Source organism: Dendrobates tinctorius, unplaced genomic scaffold (genome assembly GCF_039654945.1).
Source record: "Dendrobates tinctorius isolate UK_male_01 unplaced genomic scaffold, ASM3965494v1 ptg000183l, whole genome shotgun sequence".
NCBI classification, from domain to species: Eukaryota; Metazoa; Chordata; class Amphibia; order Anura; family Dendrobatidae; genus Dendrobates; species Dendrobates tinctorius.
In genome coordinates, this window is record NW_027361850.1 from 5,963,342 (window position 1) to 5,977,032 (window position 13,691).

The 13,691-nt window shown below is 46.9% G+C and overlaps 1 protein-coding gene across 6 annotated transcripts in view; it reads right to left on the reverse strand.

The window, feature by feature from the left end:
- The window catches only part of LOC141055030 (coiled-coil domain-containing protein 28B-like), a 118,023-nt gene that overhangs the window by 37,708 nt on the left and 66,624 nt on the right, over positions 1–13,691 (reverse strand). Inside the window, exons 2-3 of one of the 6 annotated variants that reach the window (XM_073551961.1) lie at positions 3,258–3,325; positions 251–368 (exon numbers count right to left, since the gene is read on the reverse strand). The exons of 3 other annotated variants lie outside the window; for them this stretch is intronic. The gene's annotated coding sequence lies outside the window, so the exon portion shown is untranslated. The remainder of the gene's footprint in view (positions 1–250; positions 369–3,257; positions 3,326–13,691) is intronic. 2 more of the 6 variants (XM_073551962.1, XM_073551960.1) reach the window with 2 other exon arrangements.

Consider the following 13,691-nt stretch of genomic DNA (forward strand, 5'->3'; position numbering starts at 1 on the left):
GTGAGCTACATGGTGCAGAATGATTCCCATCCCATGCATGAGACCGTGACAAAGATGTGCAGTACTGTCAGTGACTGGCTACTTCATCCTAAATGTGAGAGGGAGCGCTATCGAAAGTCCTTCCTTCCTGCTGCAGTTAGGCTGTATAACCAGCACTGTCCAAAACGGAGAACGACCCAAACAGAGAACTGATAGATCCAAAGTTGTGACAGTCAGGTTACATTTTTTTTTTCCCCGTTTATGTACCTACCTACTGTCAATGTAATGCCTTTATGCATCTGTATCTGTACTTGTTCCTGCCTTGCTACTGTAATGTTCTGAATTTCCCCATGGTGGGACGATTAAAGGATGATCTTAATTCCATGGTGCTGTACATGAGAAGGGGGGTTACATACAAAGTTATAGATATCGTTAACAGTAAACAAATTTACAATGACAGACTGGTACAGAGGGGAGGGGACCCTGTCCTTGCGGACTTACACTCTTCGGGATAGTGGGGAAGAGACAGAAGGTCGGAGGTGCAGCAGCTCTGGTGGTGATGAGGCGGCAGCTCAGGCGGTGGTGAGGCGGCAGAATGGTCACTGCAGGCTGTAAGCTTTCCTGAAAAGATGGGTTTCCAGGTTCCGTTTGAAGGATCTGAGGGTGGTGGATAATCGGACGTGTTGAGGCATGGCATTCCAGAGGATAGGGGATATCCGGGAGAAATCTTGGAGGCGGTTGTGTGAGGAACGAATAAGTGTGGAGGAGAGTAGGTGGTCTTGGGAGGATCGAAGATTACGTGAGGGAAGATATTGGGAAATTAGTTCAGAGATATAGGGAGGGGACAGGTTGTGGATGGCTTTGTAGGTCAGTGTTAGTAGTTTGAACTGGATTCGTTGGGGAATTGGGAGCCAATGGAGGGATTTGCAGAGGGGGAAGACAGGGACATAGCGAGGAGAGAAGTGGATTAGTCGGGCAGCAGAATTGAGGACAGACTGGAGTGGTGCAAGAGAGTTAGCAGGGAAGCCACAGAGGAGAGTGTTGCAGTAGTCAAGGCGGGAGATGATGAGGGCATGTGCAAGAGTTTTAGTAGATTGAGGACTGAGGAAGGGACGGATTCTGGAAATATTTTTGAGTTGGAAGCGACAGGAGGTGGCAAGAGATTGGACGTGTGGTTTGCTGGACAGGGCAGAGTCGAGAGTTACTCAGAGGCAGCGTATTTCAGGTGCGGGAGAGAGCGTGATGCCGTTTACCATAATAGATAGATCGGGTAGGGAAGATATGTGAGATGGAGGAAAGATAATGAGTTCAGTTTTGTCTACGTTGAGTTTTAGGAAGCGAGAGGTGCAAAAGGAGAATATGGCTGATAGACACTCCGGGATTCTGGACAGCAGAGAGGTGACATCTGGGCCAGCGAGGTAGATCTGAGTGTCATCTGCATACAGGTGGTACTGGAAGCCATGGGAATTTATGAGTTGTCCTAGGCCAAGAGTATAGATGGAAAAAAGTAGGGGCCCCAGGACAGAGCCTTGGGGGACTGTAACAGAGAGGGGGTGGGATGAGAAGGTTGTGTGGGAGTGGGAAACGCTGAATGTGCGGTCAGAAAGGTATGAGGAAATCCAGGACAGGGCAAGGTCTTTGATGCCAAGGGAAGAAAGAATCTGTAGCAGTAGGCAGTGGTCAACTGTGTCACGGACCGCCCCCGACACGTTAACCCCTGGCACACTGCGATCAAACACGATCGCAGAGTACCGGGGGTTTAGGGAAGCATCGGCAGGGAGGGGGCTCCCTCCATGCTTCCCTGAGACCCCCGAAGCAGCGCGATGTGCTGCGCTGCTCTGTGGGCCTCCTTCCCTGCAGGTCCCCGGATCCAAAATGGCGGCAGGGACCTTCGGGGGCCTGCAGGGAGCCGGCTTCCTCATGCCTGCAAAGCTCCGGCATGAGGAAGCCTCCAGCACTACTTGTGACAGATCGCTGATCTGTCACAGTGATCTGTGATGTGACAGATCAGCGATCTGTCACATGTCAGTTATGTCCTCCCTGGGACAGTATAATAAACTTAAAAAAAAAAAAAAATTTTTTAAAATAATTTATAAAAAAAAAAAATAGCTAAATAAATTTAAAAAAAAATATTCCCTAATAAATTCATTTTTTGGAAATAAAAAAACCCAAAACATTAAAAGTACTCATATTTAGTATCGCCGCGTCCGTAGTGACCCGCCCTATAAAACTGTCCCATTAGTTAACCCCTTTAGCGAACCCCTTAAAAAATAAAAAACAAAGCAAAAAATAATGCTTTATTATCATACCGCCGAACAAAAAGTGCAATAACGCGCGATCAAAAAGACGGATATAAATAAACATGGTACTGCTGAAAACGTCATCTTGCCCCACAAAAAATGAGCTGCCATACAGCGTCATCAGTGAAAAAATAAAAAAGTTATAGCTCGCAGAATAAAGCGATGCAAAAATAATTATTTTTTATATAAAATTGTTTTTATTGCATAAAAGCGCCAAAATATAAAAAAAGACATAAATGAGGTATCGCTGTAATCGTACTGACAATTTTACTGCATGCGGAACGGTGTAAATGCATCCCCCCAAAAGAAATTCTTGAAATGCTGGTTTTTGTTCATTCTGCGTCCCAAAAATCAGAATAAAAAGCGATCAAAAAATGTCACGTGCCCGAAAATGGTACCAATAAAAACTTCAACTCGTCCCACAAAAATAAGACCTCACATGACTCAGTGGGTCAAAATCTGGAAAAATTATAGCTTTCAAAATGTGGTGATGCAAAAACTATTTTACAATAAAAAGCGCCTTTTAGCGTATGACAGCTGCCAAACATAAAAATCCGCCATAAATAGTAAATCAAACCCCTCTTTATCACCCCCTTAGTTAGCGAAAAATAATAAAATTAAAAAAATGTATTTATTTCCATTTTCCCATTAGGGTTAGGGTTATAGCTAGGGTTAGGGTTAGGGGTGTGTTGGGGTTAGGTTTGGAGTTAGAATTGGGGGGTTTCCACTGTTTGGGCACATCGCGTGCTCTCCAAACGCAACATGGTGTCTGATCTCAATTCCAGCCAATTCTGCCTTGAAAAAGTCAAACGGTGCTCCTTCCCTTCCAAGCTCTGCTAATCGCCCAAACAGTGTTTTACCCCCACATATGGGGTATCAGCCTACTCAGGACAAATTGCAAAACAACTTTTGGGGTCCAATTCCTTCTATTACCCTTAGGAAAATAAAAAATTGGGGGCAAAAATCGTAGTTACTTACCGATAATGGTATTTCTCTGATCCCATGACGGCACCACGGAGAGAGATCCACCCTCAGGGACAGGAAACCTAAAGATGAAAAAGGCAGTACCTCTCTCCCACATCAGTGGGTTTACAGAGCATTACACAGAACTTTCAGCTGCAACTCAAATGGTTATAAAAAATCCAAAATGAATCAAATTACTGAACTTAAGCTTAATAGAGGCACAGTGTGGCTTAGTATTAACCCCTTCATGACCCAGCCTATTTTGACCTTAATGACCTGGCCATTTTTTGCAATTCTGACCAGTGTCCCTTTATGAGGTAATAACTCTGGAACGCTTCAACGCATCCTAGCGATTCTGAGATTGTTTTTTTGTGACACATTGGGCTTTATGTTAGTGGTAAATTTAGGTCAATAATTTTTGCATTTATTTGTGAAAAAATCAGAAATTTGGTGAAAATTTTGAAAATTTCGCAATTTTCAAATTTTGAATTTTTATTCTGTTAAACTAGAGAGCTATGTGACACAAAATAGTTACTAAATAACATTTCCCACATGTCTACTTTACATCTGCACAATTTTGGAAACAAATTTTTCTTTTGTTAGGAAGTAATAAGGGTTAAAAGTTGACAAGCGATTTCTCATTTTTACAACAAAATTTACAAAACCATTTTTTTTAGGGACCACCTCTCATTTGAAGTCGCTTTGAGGGGTCTATGCAGCAGAAAATACCCAAAAGTTACACCATTCTAAAAACTGCACCCCTCAAGCTACTCAAAACTACATTCTAGAAGATTATTAACCCTTCAGGTGCTTCACAGGAACTAAAGCAACGTGGAAGGAAAAAATGGACATTTTAATTTTTCCAACACAAATTTTCTTTTAGCATCATTTTTTTCATTTTCACATGGGCAACAGGATAAAATGGATCCTAAAATTTGTTGGGAAATTTCTCCTGAGTACACCGATACCTCATATGTGGTCATAAACCACTGTTTCGGCGCACGGCAGGGCTCAGAAGGGAAGGAGCACATTTGACTTTTTGAATGGAAAATATGCTGGAATATTTAGCGCTTGCCATGTCACGTTTGGAGAGTCGCTGTGTGCCTAAACACTGGAGCTTCCCCACAAGTGACCCCATTTTGGAAACTAGACCCCCCAAGGAACTTATCTAGATGCATAGTGCTTCACAAATTGATCCGTAAAAAAAAAGGACTTTTTTTCACAAAAATTATCTTTTAGCCTCAGTTTTTTCATTTTCACATGGGCAACAGGAAAAATGGATCCTAAAATTTGTTGGGCAATTTCTCCTGAGCACACCAATACCTCATATGTGGTCATAAACCACTGTTTGGGCGCATGGCAGGGTCCGGAAGGGAAGGAGTACCATTTGACTTTTTGAATGGAAAATTAGCTCCAATCCTTATTGGACACCATGTCTCGTTTGGAGAGCCCCTGTGTACCTAAACATTGGAGCTCCCCCACAAGTGACACCATTTTGGAAACTAGACCCCTTAAGGAACTTATCTTGATGTGTAGTGAGCACTTTGAACCCCCAAGTGCTTCACAAAAGTTTATAACGTAGAGAAGTGAAAATAAAAAATCATTTTTTTTCCTCAAAAATGATTTTTTAGCACGCTATTTTTTATTTTCACAAGGGTAACAGGAGAAATAGGACCACAAAAGTTGTTGTCCAGTTTGTCCTGAGTAGGCTGGTACCCCATATGTGGGGGGGAACTACTGTTTGGGTGCACGGCAGGGCTCAGAAGGGAAAGAGCGCCATTTGACTTTTTGAAATTAAAATTAGCTCCAATCGTTAGCGGACACCATGTCGTAATTGGAGATCCCCTGTGTGCCTAAACTTTGGAGCTCCCCCACAAATGACCCCATTTTGGAAACTAGACTCCCTAAGGAACTTATCTAGATGCATAGTGAGCACTTTGAACCCCAAGGTGCTTCACAGAAGTTTATAACGCAGAGCCGTGAACATAAAAAATCATTTTTTTTCCCTCAAAAGAAAAAATGATTTTTAGCCCGCAATTTTTTTTTCACATGGGTAACAGGATAAATTGGACCCCAAAAGTTGTTCTCCAGTTTGTCCTGAGTACGCTGATACCCCATATGTGGGGGATGACCACTGTTTGGGCACACGTCAGGGCTCGGAAGTGAAGTAGTGTCATTTTGAAATGCTGACTTTGATGGAATGGTCTGCGGGCATCATGTTACATTTGCAGAGCCCCTGATGTACCTAAACTGTGGAAACCCCCCACAAGTGACCCCATTTTGGAAACTAGACCCCATAAGGAACTTGCCTAGATGTGTGGTGAGCACCTTGAACCTCCAAGTACTTCACAGAAGATTATAACGCAGAGCCATGAAAATAAAAAATCATTTTTTTCCTCAAAAAATGATTTTTTAGCTCGCAATTTTTTATTTTCACAAGGGTAACAGGAGAAATTGGACCCCAAAGGTTGTTGTCTAGTTTGTCCTGAGTACGCTGGTACCCCATATGTGGGGGGGGAACCATTGTTTGGGCACACGTCAGGGCTCGGAATGGAAGTAGTGACGTTTTGAAATGCAGACTTTGATGGAATAGTCTGCGGTCGTCATTACGTTTGCAGAGCCCCTGATGTGCCTAAACAGTGGAAACCCCCCACAAGTGACCCCATTTTGGAAACTAGACCTTCCAAGGAACTTATGTAGATGTGTTGTGAGCACTTTGAACCCCCAAGTGCTTCACAGAAGGTTATAATGCAGAGACGTGAAAATGAAAAAATCATTTTTTTTCCACAAAAATAATTTTTTAGCCCCCAATTTTTTTTTCCCAAGGGTAACAGGAGAAATTAGTCCCCAAAAGTTGTTGTGCAATTTTTCCTGAGTACGCTGATACCCCATATGTTGGGGTAAACCACTGTTTGGCCACACGTCGGGGCTTGGAAGGGAGGGAGCACCGTTGGACTTTTTGAATGCAAAATTGGCTGGAATCAATGGTTGCACCATGTCGCGTTTGGAGACCCCCTGATGTGCCTAAACAGTGGAAACCCATCAATTATAACTTCATCCCTAACCCCAACACACCCCTAACCACAGCCCTAACCCCAACACATCCCTAACCCCAACCCTAACCACAACCCTAACCCCAGCATACCCCTAACCCTAATCCCAACCCTAACCATAAACCTAACCACAACCCTAACCCTAATTCCAACCCTAACCCTAATTCCAACCCTAACCCTAATTCTAACCCTAATTCCAAACCTAACCCTAATTCAAACCCTAACCCTAATTCCACCCTAACCCTAATTCCACCCCAACCCTAACCCTAATTCCAACCCTAACCCTCTTTGTAACCCTAACCCTCTTTGCAACCCTAATCCTCTTTGCAACCCTAACCCTCTTTCCAACCCTATCCCTCTTTCCAACCCTATCCCTAACCCTCTTTCCAACCCTAACCCTAACGGAAAAATAAAAATAAAAATATTTTCTTTATTTTATTAGTTGTGCCTACCTATGGGGGTGATAATCGGGGGGTTTATTTACTTTTTATTTCATTTTGATCACTGTGAGAGTGATCAAAATGAAAGAATGGAATCTGCAGCCGGCAGATGCGGGTGGGCGCACTGCGCATGCGCCCGCCATTTTCCAAGATGGTGGCGCCCACGAGCCGGACCCGCGGGTTACCGGAAGCAACAGGGGGACTCAGAAGGTACCGGGGGGGTGAGGGGGGGATCGGAAGCTGGCGGGGAGCGGAGGGAATGGGAGGGGGGGCAGATGATGACAGCGGCGGCAGATCGCCGCTGTCATTCAGTGGCGGGTGGGCGATCGCCGGTGGGGCGGGTCGAATCGGTGGCTCCAGCCATGTCCGATGCTACTGCAGCATCGGCCATGGCTGGATTGTAATATTTCATCAATTTTCATTGATGAAATATTACTATCGCTCTGATTGGCTGTTTCACTTTTAACAGCCAATCAGAGCGATCCTAACCACGTGGGTGCAAAGCCACCCCCCCTGGGCTTAACTGCATGTTGTGCTGTATCTGCGGGTTGGGTGACATTCCAATGACCCCGGTCACCCGACCTGCAGGAACGCTATTTACAACATGACGCCTACGGGGGCGTCATTGCTCGTTTGGGCACGACTTCTCATGACGCCTACGTAGGCGTCATGGGTTGTGAAGGGGTTAAAGCTAACTAACTCACTCTAATGTGCACACCTGTGTGTGTGAAAGGGAGGGGATGTACGGGTGCCGTCATGGGATCAGAGAAATACCGTTATCGGTAAGTAGCTACGATTTTCTTTTTCCCCCATGACGGCACCACGGAGAGAATTACAAAGATTGTACATCTAGGGAGGGACCACCGCCTCCAGAACCCTTTTCCCAAAGGTGAGATCTGAAGAGGAGGTCAAGTCTAGACGGTAATGTCTGAAAAATGTAGAGGGGGAAGACCAAGTGGCAGCTCTACATATCTGGTCTATCGAAGCGCCGGCTTTCTCCACCCAGGATGATGCCACTGCCCTGGTTGAATGGGCCCTTACGTCCTCCGGGATGGCCGCCCCGCAGGAGGAGTAGGATAGGGTGATGGCCTCTCTTATCCACCTCGCCAGTGTGGCATTCGATGCTTTTTGACCCTTTCGAGGACCCTGAAAACAGACAAACAGAGCCCTATCCTTCCTAAACTCCCTCGTGGTTGTCAAATATTGGACCAGGCATCTTTTTACGTCTAAACTGTGTAATACCTCTTCTGTTTTGTTTTTGGGATTAGTACAGAAGGAGGGTAGGGAGATTTCCTGGGTCCTATGAAACTGAGAAGACACCTTGGTGAGATATGCTGGGTCGGTTCTAAGAATTACCCTATCATCCAGAACTTGCGTGAAGGGTGAGAGGGCAGACAAGGCTTGTATATCACTAATGCAGCGGCCAGAAGTTAATGCTACGAGGAGGGAGGTCTTAAGGGACAATATTTTTAAGGTAACCTCCGCTAGGGGTACGAGGGGAGATCTGGTTAGTGCATTTAGCACTAGGTTTAGATCCCGGGGGGGGGTGCGTAGGGGGATAGGGGGATCAGCCTAGATCTACTTGAGGCTCTAATGAATCTCAAAACCCATCTATTTTTGGCTAGGTCATAGTTATACAAAGCTCCCAAGGCCGCCACCTGTACTTTTAAGGTGCTGGTAGCTAACCCTTGTTCCAACCCCCTCTGTAGGAATTCCAGAATCTTGTCTACAGGGATTTCGCCCGTTGGGTCGGAGCCTGACACTGACATGAATTTCTTCCACACTTTGCCATATGATTTAGTGGTTACTGGCTTTCTGCTTTGTAGTAGCATCGTTACCAAGTTTGACGAGAAGCCCTTGTTACTTAGGAGCTCCCTCACAAAAGCCAAGCTGTCATGTGTAGGTTTTTTATGTGGGGGTGATACACCGGTCCCTGGGTAGCAGGTCTGGGGTTTCTGAAGAACCCAGGGATCCGTTACGGACATCCTTCTCAGCCAGGAGAACAATATTCTCCGTGGCCAGAAGGGCGCTATTACCACTACCGTCGCCTTGTCTCCCCGTATTTTCCTGAGTACTAGGGGGATGAGAGATATTGGGGGGAAGGCGTAGGCCAGATGATAATCCCAGGGTATCGTGAAAGCGTCTAGAGCTACTGGGCCCCCCGGGGATCGATTGAGCAGAAGGTTTCCAACTTCCGATTCTGGCTGTTCCCAAATAAGTCTATTTCTGGCTGGCCCCAGAGTTTCACAATCTGGTTGAAGACTAACTGGTTTAGTTCCCACTCCCCCTGTTTTAGACGTGTCCTGCTTAAAAAATCTGCCGTTCGATTTTCTGTACCCTTTATGTGAAGAGCTGTCAGGGATTCTAGATTGTGTTCTGCCAGGTGGAAGATGGACTTTGTTACCTCCATCAGTAGACGAGATCTGGTGCCCCCCTGGTGGTTTAGATATGCTACCACTACCTGGTTGTCTGAAAAAACCCTTGTGTGATGGGAACAAAGAGAATCTAGAAAATGAATGAGAGCTAGTTTTACTGCCAGCAGCTCCTTCATATTTGAGGAAGCGGACTCTCTTCCCTGGTCCCAGGGCCCTTGTGCCACCTGGTTGTCTAGATGTGCACCCCATCCCCAGGGGCTTGCGTCCATAGTTAGGATCTTTGTCGCAGGCAATGCCCAAGGAACCCCCTTGGCTAGGTTGGCCGGAACTGTCCACCATGTTAAGGAATGTATTGTCTCTGGTGAGATGTTTAATTGCATGTCTAAATTCCCGTGCAGGGAAACGTCTGCGTCTAATATTTCCCACTGTAAGTTTCGAGTGTGGCTCTGTGCCCACTGAACTGCTGGCATGCAGGCTGTCATCGACCCCACTAGTGACATTGCCTTTCTCAGGGTAGTGTTCGGGGAGGCTATCATTTGTGACGCCATTTTGTCATTTTTTGCACCTTCGCCTGCGGAAGATAACATTTCTGTTCGATTTAGTCCAGTGTTATCCCCAAGTACTCTTGCACCTGACTTGGTACGAGCCTGGACTTGGGCAAGTTCAGCATCCACCCTAGACTTAGTAGAGACCTCATGACCATGTCCAATTGTTGTTTGCAGTGGTGAAAGGTGACCCCTATTATTAAGAGATCGTCCAGGTATGGGACTATCAGAATGTTTTGCTCTCTTATGTGGGCCATTACCTCCGACATTACCTTTGTAAATACCCTTGGAGCAATGGCTAGCCCAAAGGGGAGGGCTCTGAACTGATAATGTTTTATCTCCCCCTGGATTGTCACCGCCACCCTGAGGTATTTCCTGTGGTCTCTGTGAATAGACACATGGTAATATGCGTCTCTTAAGTCTAATACGGCCATGAAGCAAGCTGGGGGAAGCATTTTTATACAAGATTTTATTGTCTCCATTTTGAAGTGCTGAATTTCTAAGAATTTGTTCAGCCTTTTTAGATTTATGATTGCCCTGTACGATCCGTCTGGCTTCTTGCGAAGGAAGAGAGGGGAGTAGAAGCCTTTGCCCCTGTCTTGGTAGGGGACTTCTTGTAACACGTTTTTCTCTCGTAGATTCGTTATTTCTTGTTGTAGAGCTAGCTGCTCGTGTGATGTCCTTTGGGGCGTTATCACAGAAGAATCGTTTGGGAGGGTGATGAATTTTAGCCTCAGACCTTCTTTTATTATATCTAGTATCCATGAACTCGCGGATATTTTTTCCCAGGCCTGAAGAAAGTAGGATAATCTTCCCCCAACCCGGGGAGTACCTTCATTGTGGCTTCTTGTTGTCGGGGGGGTTGTTAAACATAAATCCTTTATTCTTGTTCCTTCTATCCTACCATCCTTCTTTGTTCTCTTTTGGGGGCTTCCGCCGCATAAACCTTCTGTTCCGAAAAGGACGTTTGTATGACTGGCTGGGGAACCCGGGAAAGGATTTCTTCTTGTCCCCGGCCTTATCTAAGATGTCGTCCAGTGTTGGGCCAAATAAGAACTCCCCCTCACACGGGATTGCGCACAACTTGGCTTTTGTCTGCAAATCACCCGGCCAGCATTTCAGCCATAAGGCGCGTCTTGCGGCATTTGAGAAGGCCGCTGTCCTGGCTGCCAGTCTGGTTGAGTCTACTGACGCATCCGCCAGAAACGCTGCTCCTCCCTTCATTACCGAAACTGATCTCTGTATCGTTTCTCTCGGGACTTTCCCCTTTATCTGAGAATCTAAATGGTCCAGCCAGACCATCAGGGCACGTGCTGTACATGTGGCTGCTATGGCTGGCTTTAGCCCCTCTCCTGCTGCTTCCCAAGTGTTTTTTAAGAAAGTTTCAGCTTTCTTATCCATTGGGTCCTTCAGGGTGCCCATGTCTTCGAAGGGCAGGGTAAATTATTTAGAAGCTTTAGCGACCGCTACATCTAATTTAGGTGCTTTGCTCCATAAGGAGCAGGCCGGGTCGTCAAAGGGGTATTTTCTCTTTGGTGTTAGGAGGACTTTTTTGTCCGGCTTTTTCCACTCTCGCTTGATGAGGGAATGGATTTTCTCATTAATCGGGAAAGCCCTCCGTTTTTTTTGCTCTAGTCCTCCGAACATTATATCTTGGGCAGTTTTCTTGGGGCGTTCGTCTACCAGACCCATAGTTGTCCTCACAGCTTTTACTAGGGCGTCCGTATCCTCAATGGGAAAGCAGCTGCATCCCCCTTCTGAGGATGATGAAGAGGACTGGGAGGATGATGAATCACTTGAGTCGGATAGTTCACTTCCCGACTCACCGACGCTCGACTCTGGGGACCTATACCTGGACGGGCGTTTCTTCATTGAGGTTCTAGCACCCTTAAGGGCGTCTTCGACCTGGGTTTTTATTAACGTTTTGAGGTCTAAAGCAAACCTCGGGGATTCCTCCTGTATTGTTTGTTCTATGCAAGCCGCACAGAGCTTTTTCTCCCACGCAGGGGGTAGCTCCTCCGTGCATATAGCACATACCATGTGTTTAGATTTGGTAGTGCATTTACGCCCCTGAAAAAGAAAAATTAATAGTCGCAAATTAGCGAGCGGGCATTCACGGAGATCACTCACCCTCCTGTGGAACTAACGATACCGTCTCGAGCGTAGGGATTATCTCCACTGCTGAGTCCACTTCTGGCTGTGCTGCCATGGTGGAGCTTTGGCTGCACCGCGATCCTGCATGACCGCTGCTGCTGCGCTGCTGGGAAGAGTCACATAGGCGCTGTAGGTGCTGGTGCGATTCCTGCGTTTGCTGTGGTCCCTGCTTCGGGGACCGCTGCCGTGTCTCCTTCTCCCTCTGCGGTTTCCCACTCATGGTGACCGCTTCCTTCTCTTTCAGCGTGCTTTTTAAAGCCTCTTTTTTTTACCCCCCGCCAAAATTTTTTTTTTTTTTACATTTCGCGCCGCCGCCCCCTACCCAGGGATCCCTGCTCCACGCCGGAAGTCCCGCGCCCCACCGGAAGCCTCGCGTGTGCCCCGCAATACTACCCAGCAGTGCACCGTGCCTCCCTTCATTAAGGGAGCTGTAATGGCGCGCGCGCGCCCGTCCTACCAGCGTATTGCGCGCTCGGCGCCGGTCTCCTGCGCACTCCCGGCGCTGTACTCGTAGCTGGTGGCCACCGCCGCCCTTGCCTGCACTGCCGGCCTGCCTGCTTCACGGCTCCCGGAGGTCACCGCCGCCTCCCCTGCTCCACGGTATGGCAGGCTCTGACCTGTACCCCCGGTAACTGCCGCCACCTGCACATGCTGCCTTGCGGTTCGACGGGGCTCTCCTGTAGTGACCGCCGTCGCTATACTGCAGGAGGTAGCCCCTCTTTTTTTTTTTTTTTCCATTTTGGGATCGGCAGACTTCCAGATTTCTTCACTGCCTCTCTCCACTCACCCTCAAGGCCCGCCGACCCCGGTGGTGGTGCTTCGGGGGGGGGGGGGGGGGGGGGAGCCTGTTCGAGGCCTCGACCCAGCCGAGGAAGGGAGCCCCGCTGCCTATCACCGGTCTGGATCGGTCCCCGGAATCCTGCGATGACTTGTCAGGTACGTGCTGTAGGTTCCCCGTCAGGGACAGGAAACCAACTGATGTGGGAGAGAGGTACCGCCTTTTTCATCTGTAGGTTTCCTGTCCCTGAGGGCGGATCCCTCTCTTTCTGTGGTGCCGTCATGGGGGAAAGAGAAAATATCATCTTTGTGGAAAAAAAAATATGATTTTTTTATTTTCACGCCCGGGCGTTATAAACTTCTGTGAAGCACTTGGGGGTTCAAAGTGCTCACCACACATCTACTTTAGATAAGTTCGTTAGGGGGTCTAATTTCCAAAATGGGGACACTTGTGGGGGGTTTCCACTGTTTAGGTACATCAGGGGCTCTCCAAAGGCAACATGACACCCGCAGACCATTCCATCAAAGTCTGCATTCCCAAACGTCACTACTTCCCTTCCGAGCCCTGACGTTTGCCCATACGGTAGTTTTCTCCCACATATGGGGTATCAGCGTACTCAGGACAAATTGGACAACAACTTTTGGGGTCCAATTTCTCCTGTTACCCTTGGGAAAATAAAAAAAATTGAGGACTAAAAGATCATGTTTGTGGAAAAAATATGATTTTTTTTTATTTTCACGCCCGGGCATTATAAACTTCTGTGAAGCACTTGGGGGGTTCAAAGTTCTCACCACACATCTAGATAAGTTCTTTGGGGGGTCTAGTTTCCAATATGGTGCCATTTGTGGGGGGGTTTCCACTGTTTTGGCACATCAGAGGCTTTCCAAGCGCGACATGGTGTTTGATCTCAATTACAGCCAAAAAAGTCAAATGGCGCTGCTTCCCTTCCGAGCTCTGCCATGCGCCCAAATAGTCGTTTACCCCCACATATGGGGTATCAGCATACTCAGGACAAATTGCACAATAACTTTTAGGGTCCTGTTACCCGTGGGAAAATAAAAATTGGGGGTGAAAAGATCATTTTTGTGGAAAAAATATGATTTT